The following is a 20,509-nucleotide window of genomic DNA, read 5'->3' on the forward strand; positions in this document are numbered from 1 at the left end:
TGTCATAGAGTAATATAAAAACATCTCTCATTTAAAAAATTTAATAGAAGTTTGATTAGAGCTGGCCATTTCTGGGAAGACGACGTGAGAAATGACAACATAAATACCTTTTTCATGTGCACAAGATTTCAGGTTCTCATGATCGCATGACCATCTTCTTGGACGTTGTGCTGTGTAGTCTTATAGAAAATGACCAACATTTGAGAAGTGCTTACTGCGTGCTACTTCTTCTATTCCTTACATTTCGTATTCATATTTACACAGTATGTTTATTTCAACTTTCATCCATTTCACCTCTTTAAATTGTTCTTTCCCATCCTGATTCCAAGTACTATATATTTAAGACCACTTCCGTGTCCTCTCCAGGCTGTGCACAGCTTGTCCTCATTTCAACCATCCTTACCCAAAATCCATTGGTCCCACCTACTCCTACATATCAAACTACACTTTCTCATGCAACTCACTCATTGCCTCGATGATGTAAGCAGTCAGCACCTCTGAAACATCAATTTGTCAGTTTCTATGAGACCACATGCTACAACATCCCAGAAGACAACCGTCTGTATCAGGTGCATTCATAACAAGAAATTGCAAAAAATACTTATTAGCTTTGTCACTGTCAGCATGTAACAATTGTTGCCCTGCTTGATGGACTTATGTAAAATCTTTCATTTGAATATTTTACAAAATTCTGTGCAACCATAACAATTTTTTTTAAAAAAATATTATGTCAGAAAATGCAATATTGTCATACCATACTGAAAATGTATTTTATCTCCGACTAGAAGTAATAATTTTAGCAACACGGACTATCATGCAAAGTTCATGACACATTTATCAAAATCATTCACAAATATAAGTTTACTGAGGTCTGAACTTGTGTTTGAACATAACTCTTCCAGATAGAAGTGCCTTATAGTCTCGTAGAAGGTCCCTGATGATGGAAGCAGCAAGGGCCTATGAAACAATGGTAAACTCCTACCAGATTACACAGTTCTACAAAATAGAATGCAGTCATTTTTGAACCACTGAAAGAACCTAAAACCCTAATTGGGTGTGATTCTTTCCAGAGTAGAGAAAGTTTTAATTGAGTCATTTTCATGCTGTAAATGTTCTTCACTTATGGCTTTTCAGCTCTGTGAGTATCAGTGTGGCTTTAGAGCAGTCTATATAGTCTTGGTGGAAAGAGTACGTACTCGCCGGCACTTGGTGCACCGCCCGACACAGTAGGATAACAAACCATCCAAGCTGAACTTTCACCTAGTATTCGTCTGCGATCTAAAGTCAACTACTGATAGACGCCTGTGCAGCTTTACTTTCTATGACTATCTTTAGGCATTCTGTAAAAGAAAAAAAAAATTTAGTAAAACGTTCACCCCTCCAAGTGACGGACAATCGCATGTATCTTAACGACGAGACCCACAGTCAGAAGCCTTTCCTGAAAGGTGTGTTAATTTTAGGAGGGAAAATTACATTCAAATATAAATTATCCTATACTAAATTTTGAAATATGCATGAAGCAAATGACAGGCGCCTAACCCCCTTGCCTTCTGTGTTTATCTGATTATACCCCCGAGAGAAAAAAAAAAAATTCATATAATGTTCACCCCTCCAAGTATTGGACAAGCGCTGTGTATCTTAACTCGGAGATGTCCCGTCTCACATCTTTCGTGGTTGCCCTCCTTTTTCCGGAAGTAGACCATCCCACCACCTGGACGGCAAAATTTCATACTGAGATACTGCGGTGAGGAATATTACCTCATTTGCTCGACAGATATCTCCCAACACTCATTCACGCGTTTCATTGCGTCTTCGATAATCGCGGAACAAACTGGCTAGGCTCGAGTGCACTTACTGAGAAACGATTAGGCAACAAAAAGGAATTTTTTTAGAAAAAGCCATAATCAAACAATGCAATCATTTCGGCAAATAGGTAGTTTGGGAGTAGTCCCAACGACGCGTACATGCTGGCTGCAGTTATTAAAGAAAAAAGCAAAATAAAAAAAATGAAGCCAACAGCACGTGGTGTTCCCAAGCGGTCACCCATCCAAGTACTAACCACGCCCAATGCTGCTTAACTGCGGTGATCAGACGAGAACCGGTGTTTTCAGCATGGTATGGCCGTTGGCATTAGATTTGACTAAGTTACTCCTATAACAAGTCCATTCCTTATTTCCTGCATAACCAAATCAATTGAATTTCAAAATAGTAAGAGAACGGATTGCTGATTATCTTTAGAAAACGACACTTCCAGCTTCTAAAGTCGATACCACTAACAAATACAGGGCCGAACCCTGAAAGATTCACCTCGGACGACTTCCTCAAAATTCCCAATATAAAATACATGGACATAAGTGGAAATATACGGCAGACAGATTTTACCTGGCCGAGTGGTTCCTTGCTGAAATAATGATTTTCTAAATACCGTTGCAGGAGAAAATCACAGTTGACTCTCTCGGTGGGTGTAAATCAGGAGCTGCCCAGTGGCCGATGAATAATATACAACGCCAAGACACAAAAGAGTATTTCAGTCTATACACGATATGGTCTTGCTAGAACAAGTACGTATTCGCCGGCACTTGGAACACTGCCCGACACAGTAGGATAACAAACCATCCAAGCTGAACTTTCACCTAGTATTCGTCTGCGATCTAAAGTCAACTACTGATAGACGCCTGTGCAGCTTTACTTTCTATGACTAACTTTAGGCATTCTGTAAAATAAAGAAAAAAATTTAGTAAAACGTTCACCCCTCGAAGTGACGGACAGTCGCTTTGTATCTTAACGACGAGACACACAGTCTGAAGCCTTTCCTGAAAGGTGTGTTAATTTTAGGAGGGAAAATTACATTCAAATATAAAATATCCTAGTCTAAATTTTGAATAATGCATGAAGCAAATGACAGGCGCCTAACCCCCTTGCCTTCTGTGTTTATCTGATTATACCCCCGGAGAGAAAAAAAAGGAATACATATAATGTTCACCCCTCCAAGTATTGGACAAGCGCTGTGTATCTTAACTCGGAGATGTCCCGTCTCACATCTTTCGTGGTTGCCCTCCTTTTTCCGGAAGTAGACCATCCCACCACCTGGACGGCAAAATTTCATACTGAGATACTGCGGTGAGGAATATTACGTCATTTGCTCGACAGGTATCTCTCAACACTCATTCACGCGTTTCATTGCGTCTTCGATAATCGCGGAACAAACTGGCTAGGCTCGAGTGCACTTACTGAGAAACGATTAGGCAACAAAAAGGAATTTTTTTAGAAAAAGCCATAATCAAACAATGCAATCATTTCGGCAAATAGGTAGTTTGGGAGTAGTCCCAACGACGCCGACATGCTGGCTCAGTTATTAAAGAAAAAAGCAAAATAATAAAATGAAGCCAACAGCACGTGGTGTTCCCAAGCCACCAACCAACCAACCAACCAAAAAGCTAACCGAGGGCGGAGGCCTGCGCAAGCGCAAGCATCGTCCCTACCTAGGTGACACCATTCCTGCACTCAAGGCGCATTGCTGGAAATGGTAAACGGTCTTAATATAAAAAAAAAAAAAAAAAAAAAAAAAAAAAAAAAAAAAAAAAAAAAAAAAAAAAAAAAAAAAAAAACGAAAATTTTGCTGACGCTAACAGGGTTACGCCGTGGCTGGAGCCTCGACCATTCAAACTGGGATCTGTTGCTGCTGATGGGAGGTTATCCCGTCAGGCAAGTTGTCCAAAGGAATTTGGTTGGTTGGATCTCTGGGGTTTGAACCCAGAGAGGGGGGGGCCGTTTCGGCTGAAGGCCTCTGCGGCGTGGGGGGAAGATCATTTCAGCTGATGGCCTCCACGATCGGGGGGGGGAGGGTGGCGGGCCGTGCCCCTATTAAGTTATACCCTGGCATTCGCCTCACAACTGAGGAAAAGCACGGAAAACCTCAGTCAGGGTAGCCGAGTAGTCTAATCACTCGTTGTGCCGACTTGGCCGTCGTTTGGGGACGGCCTCGGCTGGCCTGCTGGACATCGGTCGCCCTCGGTTGCCCTTGGGCGACCTCTGGCAGCCCTCGTTCGGCACGAGTGCCTCCCGAGTTGCCGAACTAAGGGGTTCCCCACACCAGCTAACCTCGAGTCAAATCTCTCAGTCAGTGCTCTGGTGTGGTCGGCAAAGAAAGGGACCCCCAGATCCTCATGTATTTGCCTGTTACTAACGTACCAGGGCGCGTTAGTAACAATGCGGAGACACTTGGATTGCAGAACTTGCAGCTTCCGGACGTGGGTGCGGGCAGCTGACCTCCAGATCGGGCATGCGTAATCCATCATGGGACGGATGAGCTGCTTATAGAGCAGCACACCGTTCCTGATGGACAGGCCACTTCTCCTATTGATGAGCGGGCCTAGCACACCTAATCGTTGCGCCGCCTTCTTTCCCACCTGGTTGACGTGCGCCGACCAGGTAAGCCCGGCGTCAAGGGTGACCCCCAGATACCGCGCTGTTTTGACCCATTCGATCGGCTGGCCGAGAAACTGCACTGCTCTGGGCTGTTGGATGCGTCTTCTCGACGAAACGAAGAGAACCGCGGTGCTCTTCGAGACGTTGATAGCAATCCTCCAGGCCCTGAGCCAGAGCTCAAGTCTACTCAGGTAGGTTTCCAGATACCTGACGAGAAGCGTTGGGCTACGGGACGTGGCTACTAGAGCCGTGTCGTCCGCGTACTGTGCTAACTCGACGTGGCGGGACGGAGTGGGTATGTCGTTGACATACAGACTGAAGAGCACAGGGGAGAGAAGTCCGCCCTGCACAACTCCAGCCCGCATGGCTCGACGTGTGGACGCGGCCGACTGGAAGGACGTCTGGAATGTCCGGTCAGCGAGGTAGGAAGAGATGGTTTTCACCAAGTACGACGGGAAGTTGAGGACGGTCAGTTTGTATAGGAGGCCTTGGACCCAGACTGTGTCGAAGGCTTTGGCCACGTCCAGGAAGACCGCGCCGGTTAGCCGCTTCTCATCAAGGTTTCTGTTGACCCTTTCGACGAGGCGAGCCAGCTGCATCGACGTGCTGTGTCTGGGTCGAAACCCAAACTGCTCGTCGCGCAGCAGCCCGCGTTCGCTGACCTCGTGTAGGACCCTCGTTAGAAGGATCTTCTCGCAGAGCTTGCCTACCGTGTCGAGAAGACTGATGGGTCTATAGGAAGAAGGTAGCGTGGGGTCCTTCCCCGGTTTCAGTATGGACACCACGCGAGCGTGTTTCCATGCCGAGGGGAAGTGCTGCCTGCGGAGAACCGCGTTGAACACTTTCGTGAGAAAGGTTACCGCGCGTCGTGGGAGATGTCTCAGGACCCTGTTCGGTATACCGTTGGGGCCCGGAGCCTTGCCAACCTTGAGTCCCTTGATGGCCTGGGCGACCTCCGAGGGACTGGTTAATTTCGGTTCACTTGCGGGGGCATACTCGTATGCTCGCATCTCCTCGTTAACCATGTCAATTGCAGCCGGGTCCGACGGGTTGTCTACCGGCTGGAATTGGACCTCAAGGCTGTCGGCCAGGGCTTCTGCCTTCTCGGGGTTCGAGAGAGCCAGTCCTCCCGGCACTATCAAGGGAGGCGACGGAGTGGGGACTCGCATCACCCGCTTGGTCATCTTCCAAAGCGACTGGTCCTCGCAGTCCAAGGATTCGAGCGTGTCGCTCCACTGTTCGTTCCGCCACTCGTTGAGACGATAGGTCACCGACCTCTGGAGTCGATTGACCTGGGTCTTAAGAGCGGGGTCCCTCGTGACCTGCCACCGCCTCCTCAGCCGGTTCTTCAGGCGTATTTCATCCCGAATACTAGCGGGCAGAAGCGGTCGCCTGTCAACGCGGGGTCGAAGCTTGGGAGCGGACGCTGCTGTGGCTTCCAGGATAGCACTGGTCAGCTCCTCGACGCACTTGTCGATTGCCTCCTCGTCGTTTACCACGGGGTTCCCCGGGAGTCTGCTTTCGAGGCAAGCCTGGAATGAAGCCCAGTCCATTCTCGCGAAGTCCGGGCGATCAGGCAGGTTTTGAAAGGACGATCGGCACGTGGTGTCGATGAGGACGGGCAGGTGATCTGAGCTGAGTGCGGGGCATACAGTCAGGTGCACCGGTAGAACGAAGTCCTTGATGAGGACAATATCAAGGACGTCGGGTGTGGCGTTGTGTGTGTAGGGAGCCGTGGTTGGGGAATCCGGCCCGTAGATCAAGCAGGAATTTCTGTTGGCGTAATCACGCAGGAGCGAGCCCCTAGCAGAGATCAGCCTAGAATTCCAGTCCGTGTGCTTTGCGTTGAGGTCACCAGCCAAGAGGACCGGGAAACCCCCGCTTAAGCACTCGGTCAAGTCCGACTCAATCCAGGGCCGGGTGGGTGCGAGGTATGCCGCCACGAGCTTAACTTTCCTAGTTGCCAGCACCAGGTGAATGGCGGTTGCTTCCAGTTGCTGCAGACCCGAGACCGGCACAGGGTAGTGATCAATGCCCCTGCGGACAAGGATCGCTGTGCCGCCCCCCAGCGTCGGGCGGTCCGTACGGTGGCAAACGTAGTTCGCGAACCTCAAGGCCCGACCCGACGTGAGGTGCGTCTCGTTCAGGAGGCAAACATCGACTCCGTAGTCACCGAGGAACTGCTCCAGCTCCAGCTTCCTGCCGCGAACACCGTCGGCGTTCCAGTAAGCCAGCCGCAAGGCTTTACCACCGTGTCCTCTAGGCCGTGCAGTCATTGTCGGCCATGAAGAGGAGAACGGTTTTGAGGAGGGCTCGCGGACGAGACCCGCCGGGTGGGAGGGAGTGGATCGCGGCGAGGAGACGGCGCGTCAACTCGACGCAGACCCGTGGTGAGAGGGTCTCCAGGATATCTGCGATGTCCTGGAGCGGTGACTGACCCTTGGGTGGGGTGGGGTCAGTCTTCTTGGGAGCAGGTGCGGGCTTGTTGGGAACAGGTGCAGTGGGATTTGCCACCGGCACCGCAGGACGAGCGGGCTTGGCACGGCCGCCCTTGGAGACAGCCTGCCGCTCAGTCCGTGCAATGGCGCTAGATGGCGTTGGGGCGGAGTTCCCCATGGCCGCAGCTTTGACGACGCGGCCACCACGGACCACGTGGTTCCACCCAGGGCCCAAGTTCTCCTGGTCTAGAGAAGGCTTAGCTGGCGCCGATTTGGGCGCTGGCAGGCGCGTGGAGACGCCGTCCTTTCTGCCGCGATCCCCTTTCGCACGCTGCGCAGCGGCCGCCTTGGCTTCCTTCCACTTTCTGCAACCTCTATAGTTCGCAGTGTGGTTGCCCCCGCAGCTGCAGCACTTAAGCTGCTGCTTGGGGGTGGCACACGACCCGGATGGGTGAGCGTCCCCGCAGGCCACGCACCTAGGTGCATAACCGCAGTTCCGCTGCGTGTGCCCGAAGCGTTGGCACCGCTTGCACTGCATGGGCCCCTTCGGTGCGACGTACGTCTCCACCTTGACCCGCAGACCGCAGATCTCGGTCAGGGAACGCACTTTCGCCACGTCGGGGCCCCGTGCTACCGACACTATAAAGTGTGGCGTAAGGGGACGGTCACCGTCCTGGTCCATGGCCCGGCGCGTTGATCGGAGTTGCAGGACACCCTGCACAGTAATGTGCATGGCGGCCAGCTCCTCGCGTATCTCGGCCTCGGGCATGCGCACGCCCAGGTTTTTAATCACCAGGCGCACGCACCGATCCTCGGGGAGGGAGAATGTGTGAAAACTCACACCCTCGCCCTCACCGAGGGAACGCAGGACCCTGACGGTGGCCCGGAATCCGTCGGCGGACTCAGGCACAAGAGTCAGGTTTTCTCCCTTCATCTGCGCCACGATCCCGCAGGCCGACTCCGCGCGAATCCTCTGCAGGAAACCGCGTACGTCCTTCACCCCAGACACGTACACCGGGGTTTTGTTACGGCGCTCCCCCGGAGCCGTTTTGTCCACTTGAGCGTGGGAAGAAGAAGCGGCGTCAGATGACACGCCAGTGAGCGGCCCGGACAGGTCCCCGGAAGCCCGGGGAGACCTGCGCCCATGTGCCTCCTCCATCGAGGAAGCGGGTCCCGGCTGGGAGCCGGGTCCCTTGGCTGAGGGCTTCACTGTCCCGCTTGGCGGTTTCAGCGCGGCGGGGTGAGCGGGGGGAGGTCCGCGGGACGACTTCACGTCCCTCACTCCTTTAACCTCTTGCGAGGCCCCGGCTTTAGTGGGGAGCGGTGCCGAGGAATCCACCCCAGCAGTCGCCCCTTTAACCGGTCGCCCGGCCACTACCCCGGTGTACGCCGCGCTGACCTCAGCATAACTGCCGAGTTGCCGGCCACACGAGGTGGCTTGTTCGCCCGTGGAAGCGTTGGTGTAGGTTGCTGTTGCTGCCGCCGCCGAGCCATCGGGCCGATGGACTTTCGCCGGTGCCGGCAGAGGAGTGGACCCGGCTCCGGACAGTGGCCCGGGCGCCGGGCGCCTAGATGCGGGTTCCGTCGAACCGCCCGAGTTGGACAAGTCCAACTCGTTGGCCTTCCTCTTGCCAGCGTTGGCTCGAGTAGGCCCTCCGACCACGGCTACGGCTGTTGCTGTTGCTGCTGCTGCTGCCGCCCGCTGTCGCTGCTTTTCGGCGTCGATGGCGTCCAGAAGCTGCTTCCGCACCTGCTGGAGCAGCTCAGGGAGGTGGGCCTTCAGAAAGGCCAGGTCACCTCCGTCCATACCTCGCCGAGCGCTGAGAGTGTTGAACCAGACAATTCTCTCGACCAGTGCCGAAAAGTGAGATCCAATCCTCTCCTCTATCTAACCTCATGTTCCCAAGCGGTCACCCATCCAAGTACTAACCACGCCCAATGCTGCTTAACTGCGGTGATCAGACGAGAACCGGTGTTTTCAGCATGGTATGGCCGTTGGCATTAGATTTGACTGAGTTACTCCTATAACAAGTCCATTCCTTATTTCCTGCATAACCAAATCAATTGAATTTCAAAATAGTAAGAGAACGGATTGCTGATTATCTTTAGAAAACGACACTTCCAGCTTCTAAAGTCGATACCACTAACAAATACAGGGCCGAACCCTGAAAGATTCACCTCGGACGACTTCCTCAAAATTCCCAATATAAAATACATGGACATAAGTAGAAATATACGGCAGACAGATTTTACCTGGCCGAGTGGTTCCTTGCTGAAATAATGATTTTCTAAATACCGTTGCAGGAGAAAATCACAGTTGACCCTCTCGGTGGGTGTAAATCAGGAGCTGCCCAGTGGCCGATGAATAATATACAACGCCAAGACACAAAAGAGTATTTCAGTCTATACACGATATGGTCTTGCTAGAACAAGTACGTATTCGCCGGCACTTGGAACACTGCCCGACACAGTAGGATAACAAACCATCCAAGCTGAACTTTCACCTAGTATTCGTCTGCGATCTAAAGTCAACTACTGATAGACGCCTGTGCAGCTTTACTTTCTATGACTATCTTTAGGCATTCTGTAAAAGAAAAAAAAAATTTAGTAAAACGTTCACCCCTCCAAGTGACGGACAGTCGCTTTGTATCTTAACGACGAGACCCACAGTCTGAAGCCTTTCCTGAAAGGTGTGTTAATTTTAGGAGGGAAAATTACATTCAAATATAAATTATCCTAGACTAAATCTTGAAATAACTTGAAGCAAATGACAGGCGCCTAACCCCCTTGCCTTCTGTGTTTATCTGATTATACCCCCGGAGAGAAAAGAAAGGAATTTATATAATGTTCACCCCTCCAAGTATTGGACAAGCGCTGTGTATCTTAACTCGGAGATGTCCCGTCTCAAATTTTTCGTGGTTGCCCTCCTTTTTCCGGAAGTAGACCATCCCACCACCTGGACGGCAAAATTTCACACTGAGATACTGCGGTGAGGAAAATTACCTCATTTGCTCGACAGGTATCTCCCAACACTCATTCATGCGTTTCATTGCGTCATCGATAATCGCGGAACAAACTGGCTAGGCTCGAGTGCACTTACTGAGAAACGATAAGGCAACAAAAAGGAATTTTTTTAGAAAAAGCCATAATCAAACAATGCAATCATTTCGGCACATAGGTAGTTTGGGAGCAGTCCCAACGACGCCGACATGCTGGCTGCAGTTATTAAAGAAAAAAGCAAAATAAAAAAAATGAAGCCAACAGCACGTGGTGTTCCCAAGCGGTCACCCATCCAAGTACTAACCACGCCCAATGCTGCTTAACTGCGGTGATCAGACGAGAACCGGTGTTTTCAGCATGGTATGGCCGTTGGCATTAGATTTGACTGAGTTACTCCTATAACAAGTCCATTCCTTATTTCTTGCATAACCAAATCAATTGAATTTCAAAATAGTAAGAGAACGGATTGCTGATTATCTTTAGAAAACGACACTTCCAGCTTCTAAAGTCGATACCACTAACAAATACAGGGCCGAACCCTGAAAGATTCACCTCGGACGACTTCCTCAAAATTCCCAATATAAAATACATGGACATAAGTAGAAATATACGGCAGACAGATTTTACCTGGCCGAGTGGTTCCTTGCTGAAATAATGATTTTCTAAATACCGTTGCAGGAGAAAATCACAGTTGACTCTCTCGGTGGGTGTAAATCAGGAGCTGCCCAGTGGCCGATGAATAATATACAACGCCAAGGCACAAAAGAGTATTTCAGTCTATACACGATATGGTCTTGCTAGAACAAGTACGTATTCGCCGGCACTTGGAACACTGCCCGACACAGTAGGATAACAAACCATCCAATCTGAACTTTCACCTAGTATTCGTTTGCGATCTAAAGTCAACTACTGATAGACGCCTGTGCAGCTTTACTTTCTATGACTAACTTTAGGCATTCTGTAAAAGAAAAAATTTTTTTTAGTAAAACGTTCACTCCTCCAAGTGACGGACAGTCGCTTTGTATCTTAACGGCGAGACCCACAGTCTGAAGCCTTTCCTGAAAGGTGTGTTAATTTTAGGAGGGAAAATTACATTCAAATATAAATGATCCTAGACAAAATTTTGAAATATGCATGAAGCAAATGACAGGCGCCTAACCCCCTTGCCTTCTGTGTTTATCTGATTATACCCCCGGAGAGAAAAAAAAGGAATTCATATAATGTTCACCACTCCAAGTATTGGACAAGCGCTGTGTATCTTAAATCGGAGATGTCCCGTCTCACATCTTTCGTGGTTGCCCTCCTTTTTCCGGAAATAGACCATCCCACCACCTGGACGGCAAAATTTCATACTGAGATACTGCGGTGAGGAATATTACCTCATTTGCTCGACAGGTATCTCCCAACACTCATTCACGCGTTTCATTGCGTCTTCGATAATCGCGGAACAAACTGGCTAGGCTCGAGTGCACTTACTGAGAAACGATTAGGCAACAAAAAGGAATTTTTTTAGAAAAAGCCATAATCAAACAATGCAATCATTTCGGCAAATAGGTAGTTTGGGAGTAGTCCCAACGACGCGTACATGCTGGCTGCAGTTATTAAAGAAAAAAGCAAAATAAAAAAAATGAAGCCAACAGCACGTGGTGTTCCCAAGCGGTCACCCATCCAAGTACTAACCACGCCCAATGCTGCTTAACTGCGGTGATCAGACGAGAACCGGTGTTTTCAGCATGGTATGGCCGTTGGCATTAGATTTGACTAAGTTACTCCTATAACAAGTCCATTCCTTATTTCCTGCATAACCAAATCAATTGAATTTCAAAATAGTAAGAGAACGGATTGCTGATTATCTTTAGAAAACGACACTTCCAGCTTCTAAAGTCGATACCACTAACAAATACAGGGCCGAACCCTGAAAGATTCACCTCGGACGACTTCCTCAAAATTCCCAATATAAAATACATGGACATAAGTGGAAATATACGGCAGACAGATTTTACCTGGCCGAGTGGTTCCTTGCTGAAATAATGATTTTCTAAATACCGTTGCAGGAGAAAATCACAGTTGACTCTCTCGGTGGGTGTAAATCAGGAGCTGCCCAGTGGCCGATGAATAATATACAACGCCAAGACACAAAAGAGTATTTCAGTCTATACACGATATGGTCTTGCTAGAACAAGTACGTATTCGCCGGCACTTGGAACACTGCCCGACACAGTAGGATAACAAACCATCCAAGCTGAACTTTCACCTAGTATTCGTCTGCGATCTAAAGTCAACTACTGATAGACGCCTGTGCAGCTTTACTTTCTATGACTAACTTTAGGCATTCTGTAAAATAAAGAAAAAAATTTAGTAAAACGTTCACCCCTCGAAGTGACGGACAGTCGCTTTGTATCTTAACGACGAGACACACAGTCTGAAGCCTTTCCTGAAAGGTGTGTTAATTTTAGGAGGGAAAATTACATTCAAATATAAAATATCCTAGTCTAAATTTTGAATAATGCATGAAGCAAATGACAGGCGCCTAACCCCCTTGCCTTCTGTGTTTATCTGATTATACCCCCGGAGAGAAAAAAAAGGAATACATATAATGTTCACCCCTCCAAGTATTGGACAAGCGCTGTGTATCTTAACTCGGAGATGTCCCGTCTCACATCTTTCGTGGTTGCCCTCCTTTTTCCGGAAGTAGACCATCCCACCACCTGGACGGCAAAATTTCATACTGAGATACTGCGGTGAGGAATATTACGTCATTTGCTCGACAGGTATCTCTCAACACTCATTCACGCGTTTCATTGCGTCTTCGATAATCGCGGAACAAACTGGCTAGGCTCGAGTGCACTTACTGAGAAACGATTAGGCAACAAAAAGGAATTTTTTTAGAAAAAGCCATAATCAAACAATGCAATCATTTCGGCAAATAGGTAGTTTGGGAGTAGTCCCAACGACGCCGACATGCTGGCTCAGTTATTAAAGAAAAAAGCAAAATAATAAAATGAAGCCAACAGCACGTGGTGTTCCCAAGCGGTCACCCATCCAAGTACTAACCACGCCCAATGCTGCTTAACTGCGGTGATCAGACGAGAACCGGTGTTTTCAGCATGGTATGGCCGTTGGCATTAGATTTGACTGAGTTACTCCTATAACAAGTCCATTCCTTATTTCCTGCATAACCAAATCAATTGAATTTCAAAATAGTAAGAGAACGGATTGCTGATTATCTTTAGAAAACGACACTTCCAGCTTCTAAAGTCGATACCACTAACAAATACAGGGCCGAACCCTGAAAGATTCACCTCGGACGACTTCCTCAAAATTCCCAATATAAAATACATGGACATAAGTAGAAATATACGGCAGACAGATTTTACCTGGCCGAGTGGTTCCTTGCTGAAATAATGATTTTCTAAATACCGTTGCAGGAGAAAATCACAGTTGACCCTCTCGGTGGGTGTAAATCAGGAGCTGCCCAGTGGCCGATGAATAATATACAACGCCAAGACACAAAAGAGTATTTCAGTCTATACACGATATGGTCTTGCTAGAACAAGTACGTATTCGCCGGCACTTGGAACACTGCCCGACACAGTAGGATAACAAACCATCCAAGCTGAACTTTCACCTAGTATTCGTCTGCGATCTAAAGTCAACTACTGATAGACGCCTGTGCAGCTTTACTTTCTATGACTATCTTTAGGCATTCTGTAAAAGAAAAAAAAAATTTAGTAAAACGTTCACCCCTCCAAGTGACGGACAGTCGCTTTGTATCTTAACGACGAGACCCACAGTCTGAAGCCTTTCCTGAAAGGTGTGTTAATTTTAGGAGGGAAAATTACATTCAAATATAAATTATCCTAGACTAAATCTTGAAATAACTTGAAGCAAATGACAGGCGCCTAACCCCCTTGCCTTCTGTGTTTATCTGATTATACCCCCGGAGAGAAAAGAAAGGAATTTATATAATGTTCACCCCTCCAAGTATTGGACAAGCGCTGTGTATCTTAACTCGGAGATGTCCCGTCTCAAATTTTTCGTGGTTGCCCTCCTTTTTCCGGAAGTAGACCATCCCACCACCTGGACGGCAAAATTTCACACTGAGATACTGCGGTGAGGAAAATTACCTCATTTGCTCGACAGGTATCTCCCAACACTCATTCATGCGTTTCATTGCGTCATCGATAATCGCGGAACAAACTGGCTAGGCTCGAGTGCACTTACTGAGAAACGATAAGGCAACAAAAAGGAATTTTTTTAGAAAAAGCCATAATCAAACAATGCAATCATTTCGGCACATAGGTAGTTTGGGAGCAGTCCCAACGACGCCGACATGCTGGCTGCAGTTATTAAAGAAAAAAGCAAAATAAAAAAAATGAAGCCAACAGCACGTGGTGTTCCCAAGCGGTCACCCATCCAAGTACTAACCACGCCCAATGCTGCTTAACTGCGGTGATCAGACGAGAACCGGTGTTTTCAGCATGGTATGGCCGTTGGCATTAGATTTGACTGAGTTACTCCTATAACAAGTCCATTCCTTATTTCTTGCATAACCAAATCAATTGAATTTCAAAATAGTAAGAGAACGGATTGCTGATTATCTTTAGAAAACGACACTTCCAGCTTCTAAAGTCGATACCACTAACAAATACAGGGCCGAACCCTGAAAGATTCACCTCGGACGACTTCCTCAAAATTCCCAATATAAAATACATGGACATAAGTAGAAATATACGGCAGACAGATTTTACCTGGCCGAGTGGTTCCTTGCTGAAATAATGATTTTCTAAATACCGTTGCAGGAGAAAATCACAGTTGACTCTCTCGGTGGGTGTAAATCAGGAGCTGCCCAGTGGCCGATGAATAATATACAACGCCAAGGCACAAAAGAGTATTTCAGTCTATACACGATATGGTCTTGCTAGAACAAGTACGTATTCGCCGGCACTTGGAACACTGCCCGACACAGTAGGATAACAAACCATCCAATCTGAACTTTCACCTAGTATTCGTTTGCGATCTAAAGTCAACTACTGATAGACGCCTGTGCAGCTTTACTTTCTATGACTAACTTTAGGCATTCTGTAAAAGAAAAAATTTTTTTTAGTAAAACGTTCACTCCTCCAAGTGACGGACAGTCGCTTTGTATCTTAACGGCGAGACCCACAGTCTGAAGCCTTTCCTGAAAGGTGTGTTAATTTTAGGAGGGAAAATTACATTCAAATATAAATGATCCTAGACAAAATTTTGAAATATGCATGAAGCAAATGACAGGCGCCTAACCCCCTTGCCTTCTGTGTTTATCTGATTATACCCCCGGAGAGAAAAAAAAGGAATTCATATAATGTTCACCACTCCAAGTATTGGACAAGCGCTGTGTATCTTAAATCGGAGATGTCCCGTCTCACATCTTTCGTGGTTGCCCTCCTTTTTCCGGAAATAGACCATCCCACCACCTGGACGGCAAAATTTCATACTGAGATACTGCGGTGAGGAATATTACCTCATTTGCTCGACAGGTATCTCCCAACACTCATTCACGCGTTACATTTCGTCTTCGATAATCGCGGAACAAACTGACTAGGCTCGAGTGCACTTACTGAGAAACGATTAGGCAACAAAAAGGAATTTTTTTAGAAAAAGCCATAATCAAACAATGCAATCATTTCGGCAAATAGGTAGTTTGGGAGTAGTCCCAACGACGCCGACATGCTGGCTGCAGTTATTAAAGAAAAAAGCAAAATAAAAAAAATGTAGCTAACAGCACGTGGTGTTCCCAAGCGGTCACCCATCCAAGTACTAACCACGCCCAATGCTGCTTAACTGCGGTGATCAGACGAGAACCGGTGTTTTCAGCATGGTATGGCCGTTGGCATAAGATTTGACTGAGTTACACCTACAACAAGACCATTCCTTATTTCCTGCATAACCAAATCAATTGAATTTCAAAATAGTAAGAGAACGGATTGCTGATTATCTTTAGAAAACGTCACTTCCAGCTTCTAAAGTCGATACCACTAACAAATAGAGGGCCGAACCCTGAAAGATTCAACTCGGACGACTTCCTCAAAATTCCCAATATAAAATACATGGACATAAGTAGAAATATACGGCAGACAGATTTTACCTGGCCGAGTGGTTCCTTGCTGAAATAATGATTTTCTATATACCGTTGCTGGAGAAAATCACAGTTGACTCTCTCGGTGGGTGTAAATCAGGAGCTGCCCAGTGGCCGACGAATAATATACAACGCCAAGACACAAAAGAGTATTTCAGTCTATACACGATATGGTCTTGCTAGAACAAGTACGTATTCGCCGGCACTTGGAACACTGCCCGACACAGTAGGATAACAAACCATCCAAGCTGAACTTTCACCTAGTATTCGTCTGCGATCTAAAGTCAACTACTGATAGACGCCTGTGCAGCTTTACTTTCTATGACTAACTTTAGGCATTCTGTAAAAGAAAGAAAAAAATTTAGTAAAACGTTCACCCCTCGAAGTGACGGACAGTCGCTTTGTATCTTAACGACGAGACCCACAGTCTGAAGCCTTTCCTGAAAGGTGTGTTAATTTTAGGAGGGAAAATTACATTCAAATATAAAATATCCTAGTCTAAATTTTGAATAATGCATGAAGCAAATGACAGGCGCCTAACCCCCTTGCCTTCTGTGTTTATCTGATTATACCCCCGGAGAGAAAAAAAAGGAATACATATAATGTTCACCCCTCCAAGTATTGGACAAGCGCTGTGTATCTTAACTCGGAGATGTCCCGTCTCACATCTTTCGTGGTTGCCCTCCTTTTTCCGGAAGTAGACCATCCCACCACCTGGACGGCAAAATTTCATACTGAGATACTGCGGTGAGGAATATTACGTCATTTGCTCGACAGGTATCTCTCAACACTCATTCACGCGTTTCATTGCGTCTTCGATAATCGCGGAACAAACTGGCTAGGCTCGAGTGCACTTACTGAGAAACGATTAGGCAACAAAAAGGAATTTTTTTAGAAAAAGCCATAATCAAACAATGCAATCATTTCGGCAAATAGGTAGTTTGGGAGTAGTCCCAACGACGCCGACATGCTGGCTCAGTTATTAAAGAAAAAAGCAAAATAATAAAATGAAGCCAACAGCACGTGGTGTTCCCAAGCGGTCACCCATCCAAGTACTAACCACGCCCAATGCTGCTTAACTGCGGTGATCAGACGAGAACCGGTGTTTTCAGCATGGTATGGCCGTTGGCATTAGATTTGACTGAGTTACTCCTATAACAAGTCCATTCCTTATTTCCTGCATAACCAAATCAATTGAATTTCAAAATAGTAAGAGAACGGATTGCTGATTATCTTTAGAAAACGACACTTCCAGCTTCTAAAGTCGATACCACTAACAAATACAGGGCCGAACCCTGAAAGATTCACCTCGGACGACTTCCTCAAAATTCCCAATATAAAATACATGGACATAAGTAGAAATATACGGCAGACAGATTTTACCTGGCCGAGTGGTTCCTTGCTGAAATAATGATTTTCTAAATACCGTTGCAGGAGAAAATCACAGTTGACCCTCTCGGTGGGTGTAAATCAGGAGCTGCCCAGTGGCCGATGAATAATATACAACGCCAAGACACAAAAGAGTATTTCAGTCTATACACGATATGGTCTTGCTAGAACAAGTACGTATTCGCCGGCACTTGGAACACTGCCCGACACAGTAGGATAACAAACCATCCAAGCTGAACTTTCACCTAGTATTCGTCTGCGATCTAAAGTCAACTACTGATAGACGCCTGTGCAGCTTTACTTTCTATGACTATCTTTAGGCATTCTGTAAAAGAAAAAAAAAATTTAGTAAAACGTTCACCCCTCCAAGTGACGGACAGTCGCATTGTATCTTAACGACGAGACCCACAGTCTGAAGCCTTTCCTGAAAGGTGTGTTAATTTTAGGAGGGAAAATTACATTCAAATATAAATTATCCTAGACTAAATCTTGAAATAACTTGAAGCAAATGACAGGCGCCTAACCCCCTTGCCTTCTGTGTTTATCTGATTATACCCCCGGAGAGAAAAGAAAGGAATTTATATAATGTTCACCCCTCCAAGTATTGGACAAGCGCTGTGTATCTTAACTCGGAGATGTCCCGTCTCAAATTTTTCGTGGTTGCCCTCCTTTTTCCGGAAGTAGACCATCCCACCACCTGGACGGCAAAATTTCACACTGAGATACTGCGGTGAGGAAAATTACCTCATTTGCTCGACAGGTATCTCCCAACACTCATTCATGCGTTTCATTGCGTCATCGATAATCGCGGAACAAACTGGCTAGGCTCGAGTGCACTTACTGAGAAACGATAAGGCAACAAAAAGGAATTTTTTTAGAAAAAGCCATAATCAAACAATGCAATCATTTCGGCACATAGGTAGTTTGGGAGCAGTCCCAACGACGCCGACATGCTGGCTGCAGTTATTAAAGAAAAAAGCAAAATAAAAAAAATGAAGCCAACAGCACGTGGTGTTCCCAAGCGGTCACCCATCCAAGTACTAACCACGCCCAATGCTGCTTAACTGCGGTGATCAGACGAGAACCGGTGTTTTCAGCATGGTATGGCCGTTGGCATTAGATTTGACTGAGTTACTCCTATAACAAGTCCATTCCTTATTTCTTGCATAACCAAATCAATTGAATTTCAAAATAGTAAGAGAACGGATTGCTGATTATCTTTAGAAAACGACACTTCCAGCTTCTAAAGTCGATACCACTAACAAATACAGGGCCGAACCCTGAAAGATTCACCTCGGACGACTTCCTCAAAATTCCCAATATAAAATACATGGACATAAGTAGAAATATACGGCAGACAGATTTTACCTGGCCGAGTGGTTCCTTGCTGAAATAATGATTTTCTAAATACCGTTGCAGGAGAAAATCACAGTTGACTCTCTCGGTGGGTGTAAATCAGGAGCTGCCCAGTGGCCGATGAATAATATACAACGCCAAGGCACAAAAGAGTATTTCAGTCTATACACGATATGGTCTTGCTAGAACAAGTACGTATTCGCCGGCACTTGGAACACTGCCCGACACAGTAGGATAACAAACCATCCAAGCTGAACTTTAACCTAGTATTCGTTTGCGATCTAAAGTCAACTACTGATAGACGCCTGTGCAGCTTTACTTTCTATGACTAACTTTAGGCATTCTGTAAAAGAAAAAATTTTTTTTAGTAAAACGTTCACTCCTCCAAGTGACGGACAGTCGCTTTGTATCTTAACGGCGAGACCCACAGTCTGAAGCCTTTCCTGAAAGGTGTGTTAATTTTAGGAGGGAAAATTACATTCAAATATAAATGATCCTAGACAAAATTTTGAAATATGCATGAAGCAAATGACAGGCGCCTAACCCCCTTGCCTTCTGTGTTTATCTGATTATACCCCCGGAGAGAAAAAAAAGGAATTCATATAATGTTCACCACTCCAAGTATTGGACAAGCGCTGTGTATCTTAAATCGGAGATGTCCCGTCTCACATCTTTCGTGGTTGCCCTCCTTTTTCCGGAAATAGACCATCCCACCACCTGGACGGCAAAATTTCATACTGAGATACTGCGGTGAGGAATATTACCTCATTTGCTCGACAGGTATCTCCCAACACTCATTCACGCGTTACATTTCGTCTTCGATAATCGCGGAACAAACTGACTAGGCTCGAGTGCACTTACTGAGAAACGATTAGGCAACAAAAAGGAATTTTTTTAGAAAAAGCCATAATCAAACAATGCAATCATTTCGGCAAATAGGTAGTTTGGGAGTAGTCCCAACGACGCCGACATGCTGGCTGCAGTTATTAAAGAAAAAAGCAAAATAAAAAAAATGTAGCTAACAGCACGTGGTGTTCCCAAGCGGTCACCCATCCAAGTACTAACCACGCCCAATGCTGCTTAACTGCGGTGATCAGACGAGAACCGGTGTTTTCAGCATGGTATGGCCGTTGGCATAAGATTTGACTGAGTTACACCTACAACAAGACCATTCCTTATTTCCTGCATAACCAAATCAATTGAATTTCAAAATAGTAAGAGAACGGATTGCTGATTATCTTTAGAAAACGTCACTTCCAGCTTCTAAAGTCGATACCACTAACAAATAGAGGGCCGAACCCTGAAAGATTCAACTCGGACGACTTCCTCAAAATTCCCAATATAAAATACATGGACATAAGTAGAAATATACGGCAGACAGATTTTACCTGGCCGAGTGGTTCCTTGCTGAAATAATGATTTTCTATATACCGTTGCTGGAGAAAATCACAGTTGACTCTCTCGGTGGGTGTAAATCAGGAGCTGCCCAGTGGCCGACGAATAATATACAACGCCAAGACACAAAAGAGTATTTCAGTCTATACACGATATGGTCTTGCTAGAACAAGTACGTATTCGCCGGCACTTGGAACACTGCCCGACACAGTAGGATAACAAACCATCCAAGCTGAACTTTCACCTAGTATTCGTCTGCGATCTAAAGTCAACTACTGATAGACGCCTGTGCAGCTTTACTTTCTATGACTAACTTTAGGCATTCTGTAAAAGAAAGAAAAAAATTTAGTAAAACGTTCACCCCTCGAAGTGACGGACAGTCGCT

General features: G+C 46.4%; 9 non-coding genes and 1 pseudogene across 9 annotated transcripts; all 10 read right to left on the reverse strand.

Moving 5' to 3' along the window:
* Positions 1 to 2,010: 2,010 nt before the first annotated feature.
* LOC147873450 (5S ribosomal RNA) lies at positions 2,011 to 2,129 on the reverse strand. The gene has a single exon (XR_015535574.1). It is a non-coding gene; the product is annotated as a 5S ribosomal RNA (ribosomal RNA).
* A 6,623-nt stretch (positions 2,130 to 8,752) lies between these two features.
* Positions 8,753 to 8,866, reverse strand: LOC147873451 (5S ribosomal RNA; annotated as a pseudogene).
* A 1,255-nt stretch (positions 8,867 to 10,121) lies between these two features.
* On the reverse strand, positions 10,122 to 10,240 carry LOC147873452 (5S ribosomal RNA). The gene has a single exon (XR_015535683.1). It is a non-coding gene; the product is annotated as a 5S ribosomal RNA (ribosomal RNA).
* Positions 10,241 to 11,497: 1,257 nt separating this feature from the next.
* On the reverse strand, positions 11,498 to 11,616 carry LOC147873453 (5S ribosomal RNA). The gene has a single exon (XR_015535694.1). It is a non-coding gene; the product is annotated as a 5S ribosomal RNA (ribosomal RNA).
* Positions 11,617 to 12,871: 1,255 nt separating this feature from the next.
* LOC147873454 (5S ribosomal RNA) lies at positions 12,872 to 12,990 on the reverse strand. The gene has a single exon (XR_015535705.1). It is a non-coding gene; the product is annotated as a 5S ribosomal RNA (ribosomal RNA).
* A 1,255-nt stretch (positions 12,991 to 14,245) lies between these two features.
* On the reverse strand, positions 14,246 to 14,364 carry LOC147873455 (5S ribosomal RNA). Its single transcript, XR_015535716.1, has one exon. It is a non-coding gene; the product is annotated as a 5S ribosomal RNA (ribosomal RNA).
* Positions 14,365 to 15,621: 1,257 nt separating this feature from the next.
* On the reverse strand, positions 15,622 to 15,740 carry LOC147873456 (5S ribosomal RNA). Its single transcript, XR_015535638.1, has one exon. It is a non-coding gene; the product is annotated as a 5S ribosomal RNA (ribosomal RNA).
* A 1,255-nt stretch (positions 15,741 to 16,995) lies between these two features.
* Positions 16,996 to 17,114, reverse strand: LOC147873457 (5S ribosomal RNA). Its single transcript, XR_015535580.1, has one exon. It is a non-coding gene; the product is annotated as a 5S ribosomal RNA (ribosomal RNA).
* Positions 17,115 to 18,369: 1,255 nt separating this feature from the next.
* Positions 18,370 to 18,488, reverse strand: LOC147873458 (5S ribosomal RNA). Its single transcript, XR_015535591.1, has one exon. It is a non-coding gene; the product is annotated as a 5S ribosomal RNA (ribosomal RNA).
* A 1,257-nt stretch (positions 18,489 to 19,745) lies between these two features.
* LOC147873459 (5S ribosomal RNA) lies at positions 19,746 to 19,864 on the reverse strand. Its single transcript, XR_015535639.1, has one exon. It is a non-coding gene; the product is annotated as a 5S ribosomal RNA (ribosomal RNA).
* Between the last annotated feature and the right edge of the window lie 645 nt (positions 19,865 to 20,509).

This window comes from Zootermopsis nevadensis, unplaced genomic scaffold, assembly GCF_977971745.1.
Source record: "Zootermopsis nevadensis isolate Lab colony 2312 unplaced genomic scaffold, Znev_1.0 Znev_ptg000017l, whole genome shotgun sequence".
Classification (NCBI taxonomy): domain Eukaryota; kingdom Metazoa; phylum Arthropoda; class Insecta; order Blattodea; family Termopsidae; genus Zootermopsis; species Zootermopsis nevadensis.